Here is a 22,655-nt window from a genome sequence, read left to right on the forward strand (position 1 = left end):
CCAGTCATCTCTCTCGGTGGGAGGCCCAGGTTCTGGGCCTCTCAGTCATCTCTCTCGGTGGGAGACCCAGGGGCTGGGCCTCTCAGTCATCTCTTTCGGGGCCTCCAGTCATCTCTCTCAGTCATCTCTTTCGGTTGGAGGCCCAGGGGCTGGGCCGCTCAGTCATCTCTCTCAGTGGGAGGCCCAGGGGCTGGGCCTCTCAGTCATCCCTCTCAGGGCCTCTCAGTCATCTCTCTCGGTAGGAGGCCCAGGGGCTGAGCCTGTCAGTCATCTCTCTCAGTCATATCTCTCGGTGCGAGGCCCAGGGGCTGGGCCTCTCAGTCATCTCTTTCGGGGCCTCTCAGTCATCTCTCTTGGTCGGAGGCCCAGGGGCTGGGCCTCTCAGTCATCTCTCTCAGTGGGAGGCCCAGGGGTTGGGCCTCTCAGTCATCTCTCTCAGTCATCTCTCTCGGTAGGAGGCCCAGGGGCTGGGCCTCTCAGTCATCTCTCTTGGTGGGAGTCCCAAGGGCTGGACATCTCAGTCATCTCTCTCGGTAGAGGCCCAGGGGCTGGGCCTCTCAGTCATCTCTCTCAGTCATCTCTTTCGGTTGGAGGACCAGGGGCTGGGCCTCTCAGTCATCTCTCTCAGTGGGAGGCCCAGGGGCTGGGCCTCTCAGTCATCCCTCTCAGGGCCTCTCAGTCATCTCTCTCGGTGGGAGGCCCAGAAGCTGGGGATCTCAGTCATCTCTTTCGGGGCCTCCAGTCATCTCTCTCGGTGGGAGGCCCAGGAGCTGGGCCTCCAGTCATCTCTCTCAGTGGGAGGCCCAGGTGCTGGGCCTCTCAGTCATCTCTCTCAGTCATCTCTCTCGGTTGGAGGCCCAGGGGCTGGGCCTCTCAGTCATCCCTCTCAGGGCCTCTCAGTCATCTCTCTCAGTGGGAGGCCCAGGGGCTGGGCCTCTCAGTCATCTCTTTCGGGGCCTCCAGTCATCTCTCTCGGTGGGAGGCCCAGGGGCTGAGCCTCTCAGTCATCTCTCTCAGTCATCTCTCTCGGTCGGAGGCCCAGGGGCTGGGCCTCTCAGTCATCTCTCTTGGTCGGAGGCCCAGGGGCTGGGCCTCTCAGTCATATCTCTCGGTGCGAGGCCCAGGGGCTGGGCCTCTCAGTCATCTCTTTCGGGGCCTCTCAGTCATCTCTCTTGGTGGGAGTCCCAAGGGCTGGACCTCTCAGTCATCTCTCTCAGTTATCTCTCTCGGTCGGAGGCCCAGGGGCTTGGCCTCTCAGTCATCTCTCTCGGTCGGAGGCCCAGGGGCTTGGCCTCTCAGTCATCTCTCTCGGTCGGAGGCCCAGGGGCTGGGCCTCTCAGTCATCTCTGTCGGGGCCTCTCAGTCATCTCTCTTGGTGGGAGTCCCAAGGGCTGGACCTCTCAGTCATCTCTCTCAGTTATCTCTCTCGGTCGGAGGCCCAGGGGCTTGGCCTCTCAGTCATCTCTCTTGGTGGGAGTCCCAAGGGCTGGACATCTCAGTCATCTCTCTCGGTAGAGGCCCAGGGGCTGGGCCTCTCAGTCATCTCTCTGGGTCGGAGGCCCAGGGGCTGGGCCTTTCAGTCATCTCTCTCAGTGGGAGGCCCAGGGGCTGGGCCTCTCAGTCATCTCTCTCGGTAGGAGGCCCAGGGGCTGGGCCTCTCAGTCATCTCTCTCCGTGGGAGGCCCAGGGGCTGGGCCTCTCAGTCATCTCTCTCAGTGGGAGGCCCAGGGGCTGGGCCTCTCAGTCATCTCTCTCAGTCATCTCTCTCGGTAGGAGGCCCAGGGGCTGGGCCTCTCAGTCATCTCTCTCAGTCCTCTCTCTCAGTTGGAGGCCCAGGGGCTGGGCCTCTCAGTCATCTCTCTCTGTAGGAGGCCCAGGGGCTGGGCCTCTCAGTCATCTCTCTCTGTAGGAGGCCCAGGGGCTGGGCCTCTCAGTCATCTCTCTCTGTAGGAGGCCCAGGGGCTGGGCCTCTCAGTCATCTCTCTCGGTCGGAGGCCCAGGGGCTGAGCCTCTCAGTCATCTCTCTCGGTCGGAGGCCCAGGGGCTGAGCCTCTCAGTCATCTCTCTCGGTGGGAGACCCAGGGGCCGGGCCTCTCAGTCATCTCTCTCGGTTGGAGGCCCAGGGGCTGGGGATCTCAGTCATCTCTTTCGGGGCCTCCAGTCATCTCTCTAGGTGGGAGGCCCAGGTGCTGGGCCTCTCAGTCATCTCTCTCGGTGGGAGGCCCAGGGGCTGGGCCTCTCAGTCATCTCTTTCGGGGCCTCCAGTCATCTCTCTAGGTGGGAGGCCCAGGTGCTGGGCCTCTCAGTCATCTCTCTCGGTAGGAGGCCCAGGGGCTGGGCCTCTCAATCTTCCCACTAAAATCCTCTCAGTCATCTCTCTCAGTCATCTCTCTGGGTCGCAGGCCCAGGGGCTGGGCCTCTCAGTCATCTCTCTCGGTAGGAGGCCCAGGGGCTGGGCCTCTCAGTCATCTCTCTCAGGACCTCTCAGTCATCTCTCTCGGTGGGAGCCCCAGGGGCTGGGCCTCTCAGTCATCCCACTCAAAGCCTCTCAGTCATCTCTCTCAGTCATCTCTCTCAGTAGGAGGCCCAGGGGCTGGGCCTCTCAGTCATCTCTCTCGGTGGGAGGCCCAGGGGCTGGGCCTCTCAGTCATCTCTCTTGGTGGGAGTCCCAGGGCTGGACATCTCAGTCATCTCTCTCGGTCGAGGCCCAGGGGCTGGGCCTCTCAGTCATCTCTCTGGGTCGGAGGCCCAGGGGCTGGGCCTCTCAGTCATCTCTCTCGGTCGGAGGCCCAGGGGCTTGGCCTCTCAGTCATCTCTCTCGGTCGGAGGCCCAGGGGCTGGGCCTCTCAGTCATCTCTTTCGGGGCCTCTCAGTCATCTCTCTTGGTGGGAGTCCCAAGGGCTGGACCTCTCAGTCATCTCTCTCAGTTATCTCTCTCGGTCGGAGGCCCAGGGGCTTGGCCTCTCAGTCATCTCTCTCGGTAGGAGGCCCAGGGGCTGGGCCTCTCAATCTTCCCACTAAAATCCTCTCAGTCATCTCTCTCAGTCATCTCTCTGGGTCGCAGGCCCAGGGGCTGGGCCTCTCAGTCATCTCTCTCGGTAGGAGGCCCAGGGGCTGGGCCTCTCAGTCATCTCTCTCAGGACCTCTCAGTCATCTCTCTCGGTGGGAGCCCCAGGGGCTGGGCCTCTCAGTCATCCCACTCAAAGCCTCTCAGTCATCTCTCTCAGTCATCTCTCTCAGTAGGAGGCCCAGGGGCTGGGCCTCTCAGTCATCTCTCTCGGTGGGAGGCCCAGGGGCTGGGCCTCTCAGTCATCTCTCTTGGTGGGAGTCCCAAGGGCTGGACATCTCAGTCATCTCTCTCGGTAGAGGCCCAGGGGCTGGGCCTCTCAGTCATCTCTCTGGGTCTGAGGCCCAGGGGCTGGGCCTCTCAGTCATCTCTCTCAGTGGGAGGCCCAGGGGCTGGGCCTCTCAGTCATCTCTCTCAGTCATCTCTCTCAGTTGGAGGCCCAGGGGCTGGGCCTCTCAGTCATCTCTCTCAGTCCTCTCTCTCAGTTGGAGGCCCAGGGGCTGGGGATCTCAGTCATCTCTTTCGGGGCCTCCAGTCATATCTCTCGGTGGGAGGCCCAGGGGCTGGGCCTCTCAGTCATCTCTCTCGGTGGGAGACCCAGGGGCTGGGCCTCTCAATCTTCCCACTAAAATCCTCTCAGTCATCTCTCTCAGTCATCTCTCTGGGTCGGAGGCCCAGGGGCTGGAAATCTCAGTCATCTCTCTCGGTAGAGGCCCAGGGGCTGGGCCTCTCAGTCATCTCTCTCAGTCATCTCTTTCGGTTGGAGGCCCAGGGGCTGGGCCGCTCAGTCATCTCTCTCTGTAGGAGGCCCAGGGGCTGGGCCTCTCAGTCATCTCTCTCGGTCGGAGGCCCAGGGGCTGAGCCTCTCAGTCATCTCTCTCGGTTGGAGGCCCAGGGGCTGGAGATCTCAGTCATCTCTTTCAGGGCCTCCAGTCATCTCTCTCGGTGGGAGGCCCAGGTTCTGGGCCTCTCAGTCATCTCTCTCGGTGGGAGACCCAGGGGCTGGGCCTCTCAGTCATCTCTTTCGGGGCCTCCAGTCATCTCTCTCAGTCATCTCTTTCGGTTGGAGGCCCAGGGGCTGGGCCGCTCAGTCATCTCTCTCAGTGGGAGGCCCAGGGGCTGGGCCTCTCAGTCATCCCTCTCAGGGCCTCTCAGTCATCTCTCTCGGTAGGAGGCCCAGGGGCTGAGCCTGTCAGTCATCTCTCTCAGTCATATCTCTCGGTGCGAGGCCCAGGGGCTGGGCCTCTCAGTCATCTCTTTCGGGGCCTCTCAGTCATCTCTCTTGGTCGGAGGCCCAGGGGCTGGGCCTCTCAGTCATCTCTCTCAGTGGGAGGCCCAGGGGTTGGGCCTCTCAGTCATCTCTCTCAGTCATCTCTCTCGGTAGAGGCCCAGGGGCTGGGCCTCTCAGTCATCTCTCTCAGTCATCTCTTTCGGTTGGAGGACCAGGGGCTGGGCCTCTCAGTCATCTCTCTCAGTGGGAGGCCCAGGGGCTGGGCCTCTCAGTCATCCCTCTCAGGGCCTCTCAGTCATCTCTCTCGGTGGGAGGCCCAGAAGCTGGGGATCTCAGTCATCTCTTTCGGGGCCTCCAGTCATCTCTCTCGGTGGGAGGCCCAGGAGCTGGGCCTCCAGTCATCTCTCTCAGTGGGAGGCCCAGGTGCTGGGCCTCTCAGTCATCTCTCTCAGTCATCTCTCTCGGTTGGAGGCCCAGGGGCTGGGCCTCTCAGTCATCCCTCTCAGGGCCTCTCAGTCATCGCTCTCAGTGGGAGGCCCAGGGGCTGGGCCTCTCAGTCATCTCTTTCGGGGCCTCCAGTCATCTCTCTCGGTGGGAGGCCCAGGGGCTGAGCCTCTCAGTCATCTCTCTCAGTCATCTCTCTCGGTCGGAGGCCCAGGGGCTGGGCCTCTCAGTCATCTCTCTTGGTCGGAGGCCCAGGGGCTGGGCCTCTCAGTCATATCTCTCGGTGCGAGGCCCAGGGGCTGGGCCTCTCAGTCATCTCTTTCGGGGCCTCTCAGTCATCTCTCTTGGTGGGAGTCCCAAGGGCTGGACCTCTCAGTCATCTCTCTCAGTTATCTCTCTCGGTCGGAGGCCCAGGGGCTTGGCCTCTCAGTCATCTCTCTCGGTCGGAGGCCCAGGGGCTTGGCCTCTCAGTCATCTCTCTCGGTCGGAGGCCCAGGGGCTGGGCCTCTCAGTCATCTCTCTCAGTGGGAGGCCCAGGGGCTGGGCCTCTCAGTCATCTCTTTCGGGGCCTCTCAGTCATCTCTCTTGGTGGGAGTCCCAAGGGCTGGACCTCTCAGTCATCTCTCTCAGTTATCTCTCTCGGTCGGAGGCCCAGGGGCTTGGCCTCTCAGTCATCTCTCTCGGTCGGAGGCCCAGGGGCTGGGCCTCTCAGTCATCTCTCTCAGTGGGAGGCCCAGGGGCTGGGCCTCTCAGTCATCTCTCTCGGTAGGAGGCCCAGGGGCTGGGCCTCTCAGTCATCTCTCTTGGTGGGAGTCCCAAGGGCTGGACATCTCAGTCATCTCTCTCGGTAGAGGCCCAGGGGCTGGGCCTCTCAGTCATCTCTCTGGGTCGGAGGCCCAGGGGCTGGGCCTCTCAGTCATCTCTCTCAGTGGGAGGCCCAGGGGCTGGGCCTCTCAGTCATCTCTCTCGGTAGGAGGCCCAGGAGCTGGGCCTCTAAGTCATCTCTCTCAGTGGGAGGCCCAGGGGCTGGGCCTCTCAGTCATCTCTCTCAGTGGGAGGCCCAGGGGCTGGGCCTCTCAGTCATCTCTCTCAGTCATCTCTCTCGGTAGGAGGCCCAGGGGCTGGGCCTCTCAGTCATCTCTCTCAGTCCTCTCTCTCAGTTGGAGGCCCAGGGGCTGGGCCTCTCAGTCATCTCTGTCGGTAGGAGGCCCAGGGGCTGGGCCTCTCAGTCATCTCTCTCTGTAGGAGGCCCAGGGGCTGGGCCTCTCAGTCATCTCTCTCTGTAGGAGGCCCAGGGGCTGGGCCTCTCAGTCATCTCTCTCGGTCGGAGGCCCAGGGGCTGAGCCTCTCAGTCATCTCTCTCGGTCGGAGGCCCAGGGGCTGAGCCTCTCAGTCATCTCTCTCGGTGGGAGACCCAGGGGCCGGGCCTCTCAGTCATCTCTCTCGGTTGGAGGCCCAGGGGCTGGGGATCTCAGTCATCTCTTTCGGGGCCTCCAGTCATCTCTCTAGGTGGGAGGCCCAGGTGCTGGGCCTCTCAGTCATCTCTCTCGGTGGGAGGCCCAGGAGCTGGGCCTCTCAGTCATCTCTCTCGGTAGGAGGCCCAGGGGCTGGGCCTCTCAGTCATCTCTCTCGGTGGGAGTCCTAAGGGCTGGACATCTCAGGCACATCTCTCGGTTGGAGGCCCAGGGGTTGGGCCTCTCAGTCATCTCTCTCAGTCATCTCTCTCGGTCGGAGGCCCAGGGGCTGGGCCTCTCAGTCATCTCTCTCGGTGGGAGGCCCAGGGGCTGGGCCTCTCAGTCATCTCTTTCGGGGCCTCCAGTCATCTCTCTAGGTGGGAGGCCCAGGTGCTGGGCCTCTCAGTCATCTCTCTCGGTAGGAGGCCCAGGGGCTGGGCCTCTCAATCTTCCCACTAAAATCCTCTCAGTCATCTCTCTCAGTCATCTCTCTGGGTCGCAGGCCCAGGGGCTGGGCCTCTCAGTCATCTCTCTCGGTAGGAGGCCCAGGGGCTGGGCCTCTCAGTCATCTCTCTCAGGACCTCTCAGTCATCTCTCTCGGTGGGAGCCCCAGGGGCTGGGCCTCTCAGTCATCCCACTCAAAGCCTCTCAGTCATCTCTCTCAGTCATCTCTCTCGGTAGGAGGCCCAGGGGCTGGGCCTCTCAGTCATCTCTCTCGGTGGGAGGCCCAGGGGCTGGGCCTCTCAGTCATCTCTCTCGGTGGGAGGCCCAGGGGCTGGGCCTCTCAGTCATCTCTCTTGGTGGGAGTCCCAAGGGCTGGACATCTCAGTCATCTCTCTCGGTAGAGGCCCAGGGGCTGGGCCTCTCAGTCATCTCTCTGGGTCGGAGGCCCAGGGGCTGGGCCTCTCAGTCATCTCTCTGGGTCGGAGGCCCAGGGGCTTGGCCTCTCAGTCATCTCTCTCGGTCGGAGGCCCAGGGGCTGGGCCTCTCAGTCATCTCTTTCGGGGCCTCTCAGTCATCTCTCTTGGTGGGAGTCCCAAGGGCTGGACCTCTCAGTCATCTCTCTCAGTTATCTCTCTCGGTCGGAGGCCCAGGGGCTTGGCCTCTCAGTCATCTCTCTCGGTAGGAGGCCCAGGGGCTGGGCCTCTCAATCTTCCCACTAAAATCCTCTCAGTCATCTCTCTCAGTCATCTCTCTGGGTCGCAGGCCCAGGGGCTGGGCCTCTCAGTCATCTCTCTCGGTAGGAGGCCCAGGGGCTGGGCCTCTCAGTCATCTCTCTCAGGACCTCTCAGTCATCTCTCTCGGTGGGAGCCCCAGGGGCTGGGCCTCTCAGTCATCCCACTCAAAGCCTCTCAGTCATCTCTCTCAGTCATCTCTCTCAGTAGGAGGCCCAGGGGCTGGGCCTCTCAGTCATCTCTCTCAGTGGGAGGCCCAGGGCCTCTCAGTCATCTCTCTCAGTCATCTCTCTCGGTAGGAGGCCCAGGGGCTGGGCCTCTCAGTCATCTCTCTCAGTCCTCTCTCTCAGTTGGAGGCCCAGGGGCTGGGCCTCTCAGTCATCTCTCTCTGTAGGAGGCCCAGGGGCTGGGCCTCTCAGTCATCTCTCTCGGTCGGAGGCCCAGGGGCTGAGCCTCTCAGTCATCTCTCTCGGTGGGAGACCCAGGGGCCGGGCCTCTCAGTCATCTCTCTCGGTTGGAGGCCCAGGGGCTGGGGATCTCAGTCATCTCTTTCGGGGCCTCCAGTCATCTCTCTAGGTGGGAGGCCCAGGTGCTGGGCCTCTCAGTCATCTCTCTCGGTGGGAGGCCCAGGAGCTGGGCCTCTCAGTCATCTCTCTCGGTAGGAGGCCCAGGGGCTGGGCCTCTCAGTCATCTCTCTCGGTGGGAGTCCTAAGGGCTGGACATCTCAGGCACATCTCTCGGTGGGAGGCCCAGGGGTTGGGCCTCTCAGTCATCTCTCTCAGTCATCTCTCTCGGTCGGAGGCCCAGGGGCTGGGCCTCTCAGTCATCTCTCTCGGTGGGAGGCCCAGGGGCTGGGCCTCTCAGTCATCTCTCTCCGTAGAGCCCCAGGGGCTGGGCCTCTCAGTCATCTCTTTCGGGGCCTCCAGTCATCTCTCTAGGTGGGAGGCCCAGGTGCTGGGCCTCTCAGTCATCTCTCTCGGTAGGAGGCCCAGGGGCTGGGCCTCTCAATCTTCCCACTAAAATCCTCTCAGTCATCTCTCTCAGTCATCTCTCTGGGTCGCAGGCCCAGGGGCTGGGCCTCTCAGTCATCTCTCTCGGTAGGAGGCCCAGGGGCTGGGCCTCTCAGTCATCTCTCTCAGGACCTCTCAGTCATCTCTCTCGGTGGGAGCCCCAGGGGCTGGGCCTCTCAGTCATCCCACTCAAAGCCTCTCAGTCATCTCTCTCAGTCATCTCTCTCAGTAGGAGGCCCAGGGGCTGGGCCTCTCAGTCATCTCTCTCGGTGGGAGGCCCAGGGGCTGGGCCTCTCAGTCATCTCTCTTGGTGGGAGTCCCAAGGGCTGGACATCTCAGTCATCTCTCTCGGTAGGAGGCCCAGGGGCTGGGCCTCTCAGTCATCTCTCTCAGTCATCTCTCTCGGTCGGAGGCCCAGGGGCTTGGCCTCTCGGTCATCTCTCTCGGTCGGAGGCCCAGGGGCTGGGCCTCTCAGTCATCTCTCTCAGTGGGAGGCCCAGGGGCTGGGCCTCTCAGTCATCTCTCTCAGTCATCTCTCTCAGTTGGAGGCCCAGGGGCTGGGCCTCTCAGTCATCTCTCTCAGTCCTCTCTCTCAGTTGGAGGCCCAGGGGCTGGGGATCTCAGTCATCTCTTTCGGGGCCTCCAGTCATATCTCTCGGTGGGAGGCCCAGGGGCTGGGCCTCTCAGTCATCTCTCTCGGTGGGAGACCCAGGGGCTGGGCCTCTCAATCTTCCCACTAAAATCCTCTCAGTCATCTCTCTCAGTCATCTCTCTGGGTCGGAGGCCCAGGGGCTGGAAATCTCAGTCATCTCTCTCGGTAGAGGCCCAGGGGCTGGGCCTCTCAGTCATCTCTCTCAGTCATCTCTTTCGGTTGGAGGCCCAGGGGCTGGGCCGCTCAGTCATCTCTCTCTGTAGGAGGCCCAGGGGCTGGGCCTCTCAGTCATCTCTCTCGGTCGGAGGCCCAGGGGCTGAGCCTCTCAGTCATCTCTCTCGGTTGGAGGCCCAGGGGCTGGAGATCTCAGTCATCTCTTTCAGGGCCTCCAGTCATCTCTCTCGGTGGGAGGCCCAGGTTCTGGGCCTCTCAGTCATCTCTCTCGGTGGGAGACCCAGGGGCTGGGCCTCTCAGTCATCTCTTTCGGGGCCTCCAGTCATCTCTCTCAGTCATCTCTTTCGGTTGGAGGCCCAGGGGCTGGGCCGCTCAGTCATCTCTCTCAGTGGGAGGCCCAGGGGCTGGGCCTCTCAGTCATCCCTCTCAGGGCCTCTCAGTCATCTCTCTCGGTAGGAGGCCCAGGGGCTGAGCCTGTCAGTCATCTCTCCCAGTCATATCTCTCGGTGCGAGGCCCAGGGGCTGGGCCTCTCAGTCATCTCTTTCGGGGCCTCTCAGTCATCTCTCTTGGTGGGAGTCCCAGGGGCTGGGCCTCTAGGTCATCTCTCTCAGTCATCTCTCTTGGTCGGAGGCCCAGGGGCTGGGCCTCTCAGTCATCTCTCTCAGTGGGAGGCCCAGGGGTTGGGCCTCTCAGTCATCTCTCTCAGTCATCTCTCTCGGTAGGAGGCCCAGGGGCTGGGCCTCTCAGTCATCTCTCTTGGTGGGAGTCCCAAGGGCTGGACATCTCAGTCATCTCTCTCGGTAGAGGCCCAGGGGCTGGGCCTCTCAGTCATCTCTCTCAGTCATCTCTCTCGGTAGGAGGCCCAGGGGCTGGGCCTCTCAGTCATCTCTCTTGGTGGGAGTCCCAAGGGCTGGACATCTCAGTCATCTCTCTCGGTAGAGGCCCAGGGGCTGGGCCTCTCAGTCATCTCTCTCAGTCATCTCTCTCACTGGGAGGCCCAGGGGCTGGGCCTCTCAGTCATCCCTCTCAGGGCCTCTCAGTCATCTCTCTCGGTGGGAGGCCCAGAAGCTGGGGATCTCAGTCATCTCTTTCGGGGCCTCCAGTCATCTCTCTCGGTGGGAGGCCCAGGAGCTGGGCCTCCAGTCATCTCTCTCGGTGGGAGGCCCAGGTGCTGGGCCTCTCAGTCATCTCTCTCAGTCATCTCTCTCGGTTGGAGGCCCAGGGGCTGGGCCTCTCAGTCATCCCTCTCAGGGCCTCTCAGTCATCGCTCTCAGTGGGAGGCCCAGGGGCTGGGCCTCTCAGTCATCTCTTTCGGGGCCTCCAGTCATCTCTCTAGGTGGGAGGCCCAGGTGCTGGGCCTCTCAGTCATCTCTCTCGGTGGGAGGCCTAGGAGCTGGGCCTCTCAGTCATCTCTCTCGGTGGGAGTCCCAAGGGCTGGACATCTCAGTCACATCTCTCGGTGGGAGGCCCAGGGGTTGGGCCTCTCAGTCATCTCTCTCAGTCATCTCTCTCGGTGGGAGGCCCAGGGGCTGGGCCTCTCAGTCATCTCTCTCAGTCATCTCTTTCGGTTGGAGGCCCAGGGGCTGGGCCGCTCAGTCATCTCTCTCAGTGGGAGGCCCAGGGGCTGGGCCTCTCAGTCATCTCTCTCAGTAGGAGGCCCAGGGGCTGGGCCTCTCAGTCATCTCTCTTGGTGGGAGTCCCAAGGGCTGGACATCTCAGTCATCTCTCTCGGTAGAGGCCCAGGGGCTGGGCATCTCAGTCATCTCTCTGGGTCGGAGGCCCAGGGGCTGGGCCTCTCAGTCATCTCTCTCAGTGGGAGGCCCAGGGGCTGGGCCTCTCAGTCATCTCTCTCGGTAGAGGCCCAGGGGCTGGGCCTCTCAGTCATCTCTGTCGGTAGGAGGCCCAGGGGCTGGGCCTCTCAGTCATCTCTCTCAGTGGGAGGCCCAGGGGCTGGGCCTCTCAGTCATCTCTCTCAGTAGGAGGCCCAGGGGCTGGGCCTCTCAGTCATCTCTCTTGGTGGGAGTCCCAAGGGCTGGACATCTCAGTCATCTCTCTTGGTAGAGGCCCAGGGGCTGGGCCTCTCAGTCATCTCTCTCAGTGGGAGGCCCAGGGGCTGGGCCTCTCAGTCATCTCTCTCTGTAGGAGGCCCAGGGGCTGGGCCTCTCAGTCATCTCTCTCGGTCGGAGGCCCAGGGGCTGAGCCTCTCAGTCATCTCTCTCGGTGGGAGACCCAGGGGCCGGGCCTCTCAGTCATCTCTCTCGGTTGGAGGCCCAGGGGCTGGGGATCTCAGTCATCTCTTTCGGGGCCTCCAGTCATCTCTCTAGGTGGGAGGCCCAGGTGCTGGGCCTCTCAGTCATCTCTCTCGGTGGGAGGCCCAGGAGCTGGGCCTCTCAGTCATCTCTCTCGGTAGGAGGCCCAGGGGCTGGGCCTCTCAGTCATCTCTCTCGGTGGGAGTCCTAAGGGCTGGACATCTCAGGCACATCTCTCGGTGGGAGGCCCAGGGGTTGGGCCTCTCAGTCATCTCTCTCAGTCATCTCTCTCGGTGGGAGGCCCAGGGGCTGGGCCTCTCAGTCATCTCTCTCCGTCGGAGGCCCAGGGGCTGGGCCTCTCAGTCATCTCTTTCGGGGCCTCCAGTCATCTCTCTAGGTGGGAGGCCCAGGTGCTGGGCCTCTCAGTCATCTCTCTCGGTAGGAGGCCCAGGGGCTGGGCCTCTCAATCTTCCCACTAAAATCCTCTCAGTCATCTCTCTCAGTCATCTCTCTGGGTCGCAGGCCCAGGGGCTGGGCCTCTCAGTCATCTCTCTCGGTAGGAGGCCCAGGGGCTGGGCCTCTCAGTCATCTCTCTCAGGACCTCTCAGTCATCTCTCTCGGTGGGAGCCCCAGGGGCTGGGCCTCTCAGTCATCCCACTCAAAGCCTCTCAGTCATCTCTCTCAGTCATCTCTCTCAGTAGGAGGCCCAGGGGCTGGGCCTCTCAGTCATCTCTCTCGGTGGGAGGCCCAGGGGCTGGGCCTCTCAGTCATCTCTCTTGGTGGGAGTCCCAAGGGCTGGACATCTCAGTCATCTCTCTCGGTAGAGGCCCAGGGGCTGGGCCTCTCAGTCATCTCTCTGGGTCGGAGGCCCAGGGGCTGGGCCTCTCAGTCATCTCTCTCAGTCATCTCTCTCGGTAGGAGGCCCAGGGGCTGGGCCTCTCAGTCATCTCTCTCAGTCCTCTCTCTCAGTTGGAGGCCCAGGGGCTGGGCCTCTCAGTCATCTCTCTTGGTGGGAGTCCCAAGGGCTGGACATCTCAGTCATCTCTCTCGGTAGGAGGCCCAGGGGCTGGGCCTCTCAGTCATCTCTCTCAGTCATCTCTCTCGGTCGGAGGCCCAGGGGCTTGGCCTCTCAGTCATCTCTCTCGGTCGGAGGCCCAGGGGCTGGGCCTCTCAGTCATCTCTCTCAGTGGGAGGCCCAGGGGCTGGGCCTCTCAGTCATCCCTCTCAGGGCCTCTCAGTCATCTCTCTCAGTGGGAGGCCCAGAAGCTGGGGATCTCAGTCATCTCTTTCGGGGCCTCCAGTCATCTCTCTCGGTGGGAGGCCCAGGGGCTGAGCCTCTCAGTCATCTCAGTCATCTCTCTCGGTCGGAGGCCCAGGGGATGGGCCTCTCAGTCATATCTCTCGGTGGGAGGCCCAGGGGCTGGGCCTCTCAGTCATATCTCTCGGTGCGAGGCCCAGGGGCTGGGCCTCTCAGTCATCTCTTTCGGGGCCTCTCAGTCATCTCTCTTGGTGGGAGTCCCAAGGGCTGGACCTCTCAGTCATCTCTCTCAGTTATCTCTCTCGGTCGGAGGCCCAGGGGCTTGGCCTCTCAGTCATCTCTCTCGGTCGGAGGCCCAGGGGCTTGGCCTCTCAGTCATCTCTCTCGGTCGGAGGCCCAGGGGCTGGGCCTCTCAGTCATCTCTTTCGGGGCCTCTCAGTCATCTCTCTAGGTGGGAGTCCCAAGGGCTGGACCTCTCAGTCATCTCTCTCAGTTATCTCTCTCGGTCGGAGGCCCAGGGGCTTGGCCTCTCAGTCATCTCTCTCGGTCGGAGGCCCAGGGGCTTGGCCTCTCAGTCATCTCTCTCGGTCGGAGGCCCAGGGGCTGGGCCTCTCAGTCATCTCTTTCGGGGCCTCTCAGTCATCTCTCTTGGTGGGAGTCCCAAGGGCTGGACCTCTCAGTCATCTCTCTCAGTTATCTCTCTCGGTCGGAGGCCCAGGGGCTTGGCCTCTCAGTCATCTCTCTCTGTAGGAGGCCCAGGGGCTGGGCCTCTCAGTCATCTCTCTCGGTCGGAGGCCCAGGGGCTGAGCCTCTCAGTCATCTCTCTCGGTGGGAGACCCAGGGGCCGGGCCTCTCAGTCATCTCTCTCGGTTGGAGGCCCAGGGGCTGGGGATCTCAGTCATCTCTTTCGGGGCCTCCAGTCATCTCTCTAGGTGGGAGGCCCAGGTGCTGGGCCTCTCAGTCATCTCTCTTGGTGGGAGGCCCAGGAGCTGGGCCTCTCAGTCATCTCTCTCGGTAGGAGGCCCAGGGGCTGGGCCTCTCAGTCATCTCTCTCGGTGGGAGTCCTAAGGGCTGGACATCTCAGGCACATCTCTCGGTGGGAGGCCCAGGGGTTGGGCCTCTCAGTCATCTCTCTCAGTCATCTCTCTCGGTCGGAGGCCCAGGGGCTGGGCCTCTCAGTCATCTCTCTCGGTGGGAGGCCCAGGGGCTGGGCCTCTCAGTCATCTCTCTCCGTAGAGCCCCAGGGGCTGGGCCTCTCAGTCATCTCTTTCGGGGCCTCCAGTCATCTCTCTAGGTGGGAGGCCCAGGTGCTGGGCCTCTCAGTCATCTCTCTCGGTAGGAGGCCCAGGGGCTGGGCCTCTCAATCTTCCCACTAAAATCCTCTCAGTCATCTCTCTCAGTCATCTCTCTGGGTCGCAGGCCCAGGGGCTGGGCCTCTCAGTCATCTCTCTCGGTAGGAGGCCCAGGGGCTGGGCCTCTCAGTCATCTCTCTCAGGACCTCTCAGTCATCTCTCTCGGTGGGAGCCCCAGGGGCTGGGCCTCTCAGTCATCCCACTCAAAGCCTCTCAGTCATCTCTCTCAGTCATCTCTCTCAGTAGGAGGCCCAGGGGCTGGGCCTCTCAGTCATCTCTCTCGGTGGGAGGCCCAGGGGCTGGGCCTCTCAGTCATCTCTCTTGGTGGGAGTCCCAAGGGCTGGACATCTCAGTCATCTCTCTCGGTAGGAGGCCCAGGGGCTGGGCCTCTCAGTCATCTCTCTCAGTCATCTCTCTCGGTCGGAGGCCCAGGGGCTTGGCCTCTCAGTCATCTCTCTCGGTCGGAGGCCCAGGGGCTGGGCCTCTCAGTCATCTCTCTCAGTGGGAGGCCCAGGGGCTGGGCCTCTCAGTCATCTCTCTCAGTCATCTCTCTCAGTTGGAGGCCCAGGGGCTGGGCCTCTCAGTCATCTCTCTCAGTCCTCTCTCTCAGTTGGAGGCCCAGGGGCTGGGGATCTCAGTCATCTCTTTCGGGGCCTCCAGTCATATCTCTCGGTGGGAGGCCCAGGGGCTGGGCCTCTCAGTCATCTCTCTCGGTGGGAGACCCAGGGGCTGGGCCTCTCAATCTTCCCACTAAAATCCTCTCAGTCATCTCTCTCAGTCATCTCTCTGGGTCGGAGGCCCAGGGGCTGGAAATCTCAGTCATCTCTCTCGGTAGAGGCCCAGGGGCTGGGCCTCTCAGTCATCTCTCTCAGTCATCTCTTTCGGTTGGAGGCCAGGGGCTGGGCCGCTCAGTCATCTCTCTCTGTAGGAGGCCCAGGGGCTGGGCCTCTCAGTCATCTCTCTCGGTCGGAGGCCCAGGGGCTGAGCCTCTCAGTCATCTCTCTCGGTTGGAGGCCCAGGGGCTGGAGATCTCAGTCATCTCTTTCAGGGCCTCCAGTCATCTCTCTCAGTCATCTCTTTCGGTTGGAGGCCCAGGGGCTGGGCCGCTCAGTCATCTCTCTCAGTGGGAGGCCCAGGGGCTGGGCCTCTCAGTCATCCCTCTCAGGGCCTCTCAGTCATCTCTCTCGGTCGGAGGCCCAGGGGCTGGGCCTCTCAGTCATCTCTTTCGGGGCCTCTCAGTCATCTCTCTTGGTGGGAGTCCCAGGGGCTGGGCCTCTAGGTCATCTCTCTCAGTCATCTCTCTTGGTCGGAGGCCCAGGGGCTGGGCCTCTCAGTCATCTCTCTCAGTGGGAGGCCCAGGGGTTGGGCCTCTCAGTCATCTCTCTCAGTCATCTCTCTCGGTAGGAGGCCCAGGGGCTGGGCCTCTCAGTCATCTCTCTTGGTGGGAGTCCCAAGGGCTGGACATCTCAGTCATCTCTCTCGGTAGAGGCCCAGGGGCTGGGCCTCTCAGTCATCTCTCTGGGTCGGAGGCCCAGGGGCTGGGCCTCTCAGTCATCTCTCTCAGTGGGTGGCCCAGGGGCTGGGCCTCTCAGTCATCTCTCTGGGTCGGAGGCCCAGGGGCTGGGCCTCTCAGTCATCTCTCTCAGTGGGTGGCCCAGGGGCTGGGCCTCTCAGTCATCTCTCTCAGTGGGAGGCCCAGGGGCTGGGCCTCTCAGTCATCTCTCTTGGTGGGAGTCCCAAGGGCTGGACATCTCAGTCATCTCTCTCGGTAGAGGCCCAAGGGCTGGGCATCTCAGTCATCTCTCTGGGTCGGAGGCCCAGGGGCTGGGCCTCTCAGTCATCTCTCTCAGTGGGAGGCCCAGGGGCTGGGCCTCTCAGTCATCTCTCTCGGTAGAGGCCCAGGGGCTGGGCTTCTCAGTCATCTCTGTCGGTAGGAGGCCCAGGGGCTGGGCCTCTCAGTCATCTCTCTCAGTGGGAGGCCCAGGGGCTGGGCCTCTCAGTCATCTCTCTCAGTGGGAGGCCCAGGGGCTGGGCCTCTCAGTCATCTCTCTTGGTGGGAGTCCCAAGGGCTGGACATCTCAGTCATCTCTCTCGGTAGAGGCCCAGGGGCTGGGCATCTCAGTCATCTCTCTGGGTCGGAGGCCCAGGGGCTGGGCCTCTCAGTCATCTCTCTCAGTGGGAGGCCCAGGGGCTGGGCCTCTCAGTCATCTCTCTTGGTAGAGGCCCAGGGGCTGGGCTTCTCAGTCATCTCTGTCGGTAGGAGGCCCAGGGGCTGGGCCTCTCAGTCATCTCTCTCAGTGGGAGGCCCAGGGGCTGGGCCTCTCAGTCATCTCTCTCAGTAGGAGGCCCAGGGGCTGGGCCTCTCAGTCATCTCTCTTGGTGGGAGTCCCAAGGGCTGGACATCTCAGTCATCTCTCTTGGTAGAGGCCCAGGGGCTGGGCCTCTCAGTCATCTCTCTCAGTGGGAGGCCCAGGGGCTGGGCCTCTCAGTCATCTCTCTCTGTAGGAGGCCCAGGGGCTGGGCCTCTCAGTCATCTCTCTCGGTAGAGGCCCAGGGGCTGGGCCTCTCAGTCATCTATCTCAGTGGGAGGCCCAGGAGCTGGGCCTCTCCTCAGAGACCCTTCACTATACAATTCAGACATTTGTTTTGGTCTGGGTGTCCTGTTGTCCTCCCTGTCCCCTCGCCTCCCCCCCCCCCCCCCCCCCCCCCCCCCCCTCTCCTCTGCATTTCTCTTCCCCTTTCCCTTTGTCTCCTTGTTGACCTCCCTGCTCTCAGTCCTTGGGATTGGTGAAGGAGTCCAAGAGCTGCCCCAATAAACCTGCCTTTATACTTTAACTTGTCTTGAGTTTGCTTAGTTTGTCTTGATAACGTTTCAAGAAGCTCAATGTCAGATAGGTTTATTTCTCAAAACTGAAAATCTTTAGTGTTCCTTCTGATAATATGCAAGAGTTACAAACTATTTTTCTTTTTTTTTCTTTTTCTTTCTTTCTTTTTTTTTTTTTTTTTTGAGACAGGGTTTCTCTGTGTAGCCCAGCCCTGGCTGACCTGAAACTTACTCTGTAGTCCAGGCTAGACTCAAACTCACCTGCCTCTGCCTCCGAGTGCTGCCTCTGCCTCCGAGTGTGTAACCCCCCCTTCAACATACACACACACTAGAAAAGTTCTTATACATTTACTCGGAGACAAACTCTCACCGATCAGGCTTTTGGACCTGGACTAACCATGCTCTTGACTGCATGCACAAAAGAGGAACTTAGCAGAAGAGTGGACAGCTCATAATACTGGAAGGGGGTGGACAAAACAAGCTCAGGAAAGTGGCCAAGACCAAGGACTGAGGCAACCAGGAACCCAACAAGGCCAGTTTGCTTGGGATATCACCTGAGGAGCGAGTGGACATGGTATGGCTGCCCTACTGCACTGAGGCCGATGGTGTCAGAGACACCACCAGAACTGGATCCAGCTCTAAAATCTCTGGCTTCTGGGTGTCAGTCTCTGGACTAAGTCCAATTGGCCAAGCTAAAGATAGACAGGCAGATGTCTGATGTGCGAGTGTGTGCACACGTGCACACACACTGAGCCTGGAGAATAAGTATATCTACCTTGGACACAGCCTAGTATCACTCAGACTTGCAAAAACATTGGGTTTCTGGAGAAAGTGAGACATGCTATTTTTGGATGTTAACTTGACTATAGCTAAGATTAACCAAAGTCCAAAAAGAACGTACCTGTGAGGGACTTTTGCACAATTTGAAGCAGGAATATCCACTTTAAATCTCTCTCTCTCCATATATATAATACACAATCACTTATAAACAGAAATATTTATATTATATAGTCTACTATATATAATATATATTATATTATATATTATATATAATATATAATATATATATATATATAAATATATATATATATATATATATATATATTCATCCTATCAGTTGCTACCCTATAGAACCCTGACTAATACAATGTCATACAGCAAACAGATTGCACTAGTGCATAGCTCTTCTGTTTGCTTGTGGACAGCATCTTACACATAAGAACTAGAAAACAGAGCTGTTCGGTTTGGTTTGTCTTTTGTCTCAATACAAGTTTGGGGGTGGGGGAGTGTTTCTGTGATCACTAAGGTCAGCAGAGTAATTGATCTGTAGGAGGCAAAAAGGTTGTTCAATTCAACACAGTTAAGTAGCCAGTGTTGGTTCAAACTTTTCCAGTCTGACCCCAAGTAGTTTATTGGGTGAAAACTTTCCTGGTGATGATTAACCTAACCGGTTGCCTGTGCACAGCAAAGCTTAAGACATGACCTCACTGAAACTCTTTGTAAAGTACAGTACATGTAACATCTTCCAGAAAGATAGTTTCTATAGACTGAGAAAAACATGTTCAACATAAGGGTCTGGGGAGGAACTGTAAGGCTCCGGAAGCCCCCAAAGGGGACCCCACTCTAGTCACAGGATGGCGCGCACCCAAAGGACACACGGAAGACCAACTTGCTGCAAGAACACGAGGTAGTTTAATGGCAGAACGTTCTGGGCCGACATGTGTCTCAATGTAGGAGACAGGGGCATCGACCTCGTGGCTCCAAGGTTTAGGGTTAATATAAGCTCGGGGTGAGGAAAAGGAGAAACTTTCGAGCGGGTGCACACGATTGGTTGTTTTCCAATTTTTGAACATCTGGCCAAACCCAAACCGGTCCATGGGGGCGGGGAGCAGTTCCTGCAGGCGGATGTTTATCTTTTATCTTCATTCCTGGGATGGCTCGGTAGCCCATTGTCCTGTAACTCTGCATTCTTTGTTTACGGACTAACTGGCCTCTGGTTGGCAAACCAGAGGGGCAACTTTAGCTACTCAGGCTAGGGAGAAAGAATTTATAAGGCCCTTTTATATCTGTTTTTCATGGGACGCATAAAATTTTCTTTTAGAACTTGTGAGGTCTCAGGCTATCAGGTCACAGGTTATATATATAGTCTACTCCCAGCCTTCTGGGCAGAAAACACGTCATACATCTCTCTCACAGAACAGACATCCCTGAGTATTTAACATTCCTGGTTTCCTTAGTGCTTATCTGTGAGGAAGAAACTTCTGTGCCTCACACACAGGTTATTTCTTAAACTCTTGTAGCGCACCTACACAATCGTCATCCCAATACTCACTGTATTGTAATAAACAATATATAGTCAAGAGCCTTCTCGAAGCAGCCTCGAGGCAGATAGATGTCCAGTAGGATAATGCTCCGAAGGTGAATTGCTGAGTCAAATTGTTGACTGACCTGACTGGGTTTCACTAAGGATGGGAGCGCTAGAAGTTTCCGTAGTCCGGCCTTTAGAAGCGTGGGGCGGAAGTGCAGAACTGGAAGCGCCAATCTTCCTATAGATAATTTGCATAACGCCGAGCAGGGCTGCGGCAACCATGTGGGACACACTCTCCAGCATCCCGGTTTGCAACCCAGCTTCGTCCGGGGTTTGAACGGCTGTGCCACCACGTGCCAGTCCGCGTCCTTCCCCGCTGGGCCAAAGCGTCCTCGCCACAGCCCTTCCAATATAAACGCAGGAAACAAGTAGAAAGCCCAGGCTGCGTGCGCCGAACCTCCTGCCCGGAGTCCGGGACCGGAGCCGGCTTTCTCCGGACTTGGTCCGATCGGACAACCAGCCGCCCCCAGGACTCGGAGTCAAGAGCCGGGTCCCCTGGAGGAGCACCGGAAGAGGTGACACCTCGGGGCCCATGAATGTTTGGAATTCGTAAGAACATGGGAATCTCAGTGGTTCCGTGTCTGCTCGCCACTGCGGCCACCAGCCACGGGCCCAAGCCAAGTGTAGCGAAGCTGAGAAAAGGTTACCCAACGTCATGTGGCTTGAGAAGGCTGCCGGGCGCCTAAAGCCGCCAGCAGGTCCCATGGTGTAATGGTTAGCACTCTGGACTTTGAATCCAGCGATCCGAGTTCAAATCTCGGTGGGACCTCACTGAACCTTTTTTTTGGCCCTAGAATCCCTGTTTTGGGGCCTGCAGGGAGTAGCAAGCAACCCGAGGCTCCGCGGGGGATGCACTGACCTGTAGGATGGACGTTCAGCTTCCCTCCCTGTGTCACAACACGCTTACAATTCAGGAACAGCCTGGGCTGGGAGGCACTGCGCACGCGCGCCGAGTCGGGCGGAAAAATAAACGTGTTGATGAAGACTGAACATAACTTTACCCTGGAGGGAAAACGAAAGAACCCGAAGGATCCCGAGGCTTTCCTGTCTGAGTACCGCTGCACTCGCCGCGCCTGGGAGTCCCCGCCCCCTATTCTCTGATTGGCTGCTGTACGGAACATGCGGCGGGATTGCTTTGTGAGCCGCGAATGAAGTGGCGGGACAGGGACAGGGGGCGGGCAACTGGTGCCAGGGGGCCTCTGATTGGATACAAACAAGTGGTTCCCGGAGGCTTGTGCGTTTAGGGGTCAAAAACCGGTGTTTTGGTCTTGGTTCTGCGTTGCTCACCCGGCGAGGTTGTGTTTCAGTTAGACAACAGTCCCTTAGTCAGCTGACAGTCGATCAGTACTGTTTCTCACCGACCGTGGAGTGTTTCTGAGAGCGAAGGGCAGGAATCACTAAGGATTCCTCCAGCAGCATCGCGCCGCGAGTGAAAAATATGTACAGGGAGTATATCTTCTTTGGAATCAGATCTGGGGTTTGAGACATGTTTGTCCCCGTGGGATAAATGACGAGGGAGCCTGCTGACGCATTCTGGTCTCCCTACAGAGTGATTGGCACTGTGGCTATAGGTTATCACTCTTGGGAGGATGCCATGGAAACAAAAAGGCACCTCTCTCAGCTCTCTTATTAATTCTCTAAGCATGTCTCTTGCAGACACGACCCACACACTCTTTAAAACATCTGAATGGATCAATTTGAATGAACCATCCCAGCCTCAAAAATATCAAGACGTGACAGGAGGCTCACTTGTGCTACCAGAAAATAAAGCTGCTTGTTAATGGTACATTAAAGAAATTAAGATAATGTCCAGATGGATAAACATCCTGATGGAAGAGACTAGAGAAGCAAGATGCAGCACCACCTTTATGGGCAGTTTATAATAACAAAGGTGTCACGAAATTTAAATAATAATAAAAGGTAGCACAACAGAGTTAAGAGAAAGGACCTACTTGAAGTCCGGGATCAGATTCCTGTCTACACCAAAAACAGCAGTGAATCCCACGAGAACTGTTGACCTGAAAGTGACAGGAGTAGTGAGCTTTGGCTGACGACATAGGGGAATACCTACATCTCAGTTTAAACAAGGCTTGAATAAAACGCACAAACGCTGAATGTACTACCCCATGTTCTTATCAAAAGAGTGAAAATATCTGGGCGTGTTGCTCAATGGTAAACTGCAAGGCACTCAGGGCCTGACATACTAAGAGAGAGGGTAAGACACAGATTTGGAATATGCAGGTGTAATGCATAAATAGCAAATAAATCTAAATAAATTCTAAAAGCCTGTAAGGAAACTGCCTGCAACAAAAATATATCAAAACCATGTGCTAGGGGGCATAGCTCAGCAGGTAAAGTGCTTGCATGCAACCATGCAGACCTGAGCTCCGTCCACAGAAACTCATGTCAGAGAGCTGGGCATGGTGGCGATTGTGTGTAATCCCTGGGAAGCAGAGGCAGAAGGGTCTCAGTGGGTCACTGGCCAGCCAATAAGAGAACCTGTCTTAATAAATAAATAAATAAATAAATAAAACAACTTGAGATTGACCCCTGGCTTCCACATTCACCTCCACATATACACACACATTGTTAAACAGCAAAATCAAGAGGAAAATAGCCTCAGACTTGAGTGGCCCCTCACTTTGGAAATCCAAAGCAACCATCACATATCAGAAGATGTAGCATATCACTAAAGAGCTAAGTTGGACACCTCACACCCACCCGATAACAATGCTAAGTGTATCTGAGAACATGGGATAAGATGGGCTGGGAGCGTAGGTCAGCAGTAGAACACACACACAAAGCCCTGGGCTGACACCTGGACATACATGGGTTCAGTCACATAGGCACAGACACATTAATAGGACAAAACCCACAGGTACTGCTCAGCATCATGGCACATCCCTATAATGCCAGTTCCTGGTGTTGGGGTCTGAAAAAAACAAAACAACCCAAGTAGTCACAAGAGTCCAGTAAAGCAAGATCCTTATTGGAATTAGGTAGCAAACACTGGCCACTCAGGGACAACAGCACGAACTCGGGAATTGACTGTGTCTTTGAACGTTCATTTTGTAAGTATTTTAAGCAGATGTCAAAATCTTACTGCAGTTAGGCCGCTACTGATTGATCAGTAGAACAGACTCTAGAACTGAACTGCCTGCGACCCTGAAGAGAAATTGTACAGCATTTTTAAAGGATGGAACCCCAAAGTGAGGAAGAGTGGAGCTGGCTGTGGCATTTTCCAGTCATGTTTTGACATGGGTTGGGCAAGGAAGCAAACATTGGTGACTGCCCTCATCCAGGTCACCCAGTTTCAGGGTCTTGAGTCAATTTTGCAGTCAGGCCCCCTTCTGACCTAGAAGTCAGAATGATAAGGGAAAAAGGAGTGGGCAAGCT

The 22,655-nt window shown here is 58.4% G+C and overlaps 1 long non-coding RNA gene and 1 other non-coding gene across 2 annotated transcripts; one reads left to right on the plus strand and one right to left on the minus strand.

The window, feature by feature from the left end:
* Window positions 1-18,560: 18,560 nt before the first annotated feature.
* On the minus strand, window positions 18,561-21,328 carry LOC143442688 (uncharacterized). Its single transcript, XR_013111078.1, has 2 exons — window positions 21,212-21,328; window positions 18,561-20,633 (listed from the first exon to the last, which is right to left on the minus strand). It is a non-coding gene; the product is annotated as an uncharacterized LOC143442688 (long non-coding RNA).
* On the plus strand, window positions 19,957-20,028 carry Trnaq-uug (transfer RNA glutamine (anticodon UUG)). Its single transcript has one exon. It is a non-coding gene; the product is annotated as a tRNA-Gln (tRNA).
* Window positions 21,329-22,655: the final 1,327 nt, after the last annotated feature.

This window comes from Arvicanthis niloticus, chromosome 6 (assembly GCF_011762505.2).
Source record: "Arvicanthis niloticus isolate mArvNil1 chromosome 6, mArvNil1.pat.X, whole genome shotgun sequence".
In the NCBI taxonomy this organism is placed as follows: Eukaryota; Metazoa; Chordata; class Mammalia; order Rodentia; family Muridae; genus Arvicanthis; species Arvicanthis niloticus.